Genomic DNA, 1,837 nt, shown 5'->3' on the forward strand with positions numbered 1-1,837 from the left:
TATATCCTTTATATTTATATATACATGCATAACTATTCATATACATACACACACACACATATATATATATATATATATATATATATATATACACACGTATATACACACATACATATATATACATATATATATACATTTATACATATATATATACATATATGTGTACATATATATATATATACTTACATATATATTCATATGTACATAAATATATGTACATATATTTGTATACATGCATACATATATATATTCTTACTTATATTCATATATGTGTGTATATTTCATACATATACATGCACATTGTATGTATATCTGTAAGAATGTGTGTGTGTATGTGTGTGTGTGTGTGTATGTGTGTGTGTGTGTATGTGTGTGTGTGTGTGTGTGTGTGTATCTAAGTTTATTTACATGAACGTGATGTATGTGAATATAGATATAGAACTTTATCTGTTAAGATTACATCACGCTAGGTTTCAAGAAAAAGAAAATTCAATTTTGGTGCTCTATAAATTGTGCTTGGATATTAGTTAATATTAGTTAGCATATTATAATGATAATTTTCAGTTATAATAATTAATTCTATAGCTAAGTATACGTAGGATTATTGCTGCTGGGTTTATTTTTATAATAATAATTATTATATTTTTAATTTATTTAAATTATTATTACTGGATTGTAAAAGTGAGTATTGTACCATAATAGTAAGATTACAACCATATACAATCCCCATGATTCAGACGTAGAGAGCCTCAGAGAATGTAGATCTGTGAAGAACTCTTGTCATTGTTCAAATAAACAGCATGAGGAGAAGTAAATTTAGGGCAGAATCTTATTGCTAGTCAGATTGGGGCTGCTGTGATATGCAGCAGGTGAGATGCTGCAATCACATGTATCACTAGTTATATTAAAAAAAAAAAGAAAAAAAGCCTTGAAGCTTTGGTATATTTTATGGTGCTCAGTTAAAAATGTATTCTTCTCATTTAAATGATACAGAATATTTGCTGTGTGTTTGTGTTTGATTACGTGAGTATGTGGTTATTGACTATGTAATTATGTGAGTATGTGATTATGTGAATATGTGTGTGAGGGAGTATATCTCTTGTGTTTGTATGTATGTGAGCAGACTGAGCTGGAAGAATGGACGGCCTAGAAATATATTCTCTTCTAAATTTCATAGTTTCATATTGTAAAAGATTTAATTTAATCAAATATTGTTCTAATTTTTTTCATGGAGTAAAATTAATATATTTTTTTTTTTGTAGTGGATGGGGGAAAAGACTAAAAATAAAACAACAACAACAAAACAACAACCAATTGTAACTATAATTGGCTTCTTTCTGGTACATTAAAAAACTTTTTTTTTTTTAAATGTAGGGGAAAATAGTAAATGAATGCATTAATGTTGTATGTTATTGAAATTCATAAAAACATACTGCCACTGCCACAAACTTAAATATTCAATTGCCTAAGTCATTTATATTTATATACACACCCTTGCCTTTTCATATAAATATACACATACATTCATGCACATACACTCACACACATATGCATATTTATATATTTATATATATACATATATATGTATGTATTTACAGTATTAGATACATGTGCATAATTATAGAACAATATATACAAATAGTTTATATACATAGATATATGTATGGCTAAATCTGAAGTAAATATATGTGCATTATCACATATATATGTAATATAAACATACACATAACTATCTACATGTATATCTATATATGTTGAAGTAATATGTATGTATGTGTTATATATATATATATATATATATATATATATATATATATATATATATATATATATATAT

This window comes from Octopus bimaculoides, chromosome 2 (genome assembly GCF_001194135.2).
Source record: "Octopus bimaculoides isolate UCB-OBI-ISO-001 chromosome 2, ASM119413v2, whole genome shotgun sequence".
In the NCBI taxonomy this organism is placed as follows: domain Eukaryota; kingdom Metazoa; phylum Mollusca; class Cephalopoda; order Octopoda; family Octopodidae; genus Octopus; species Octopus bimaculoides.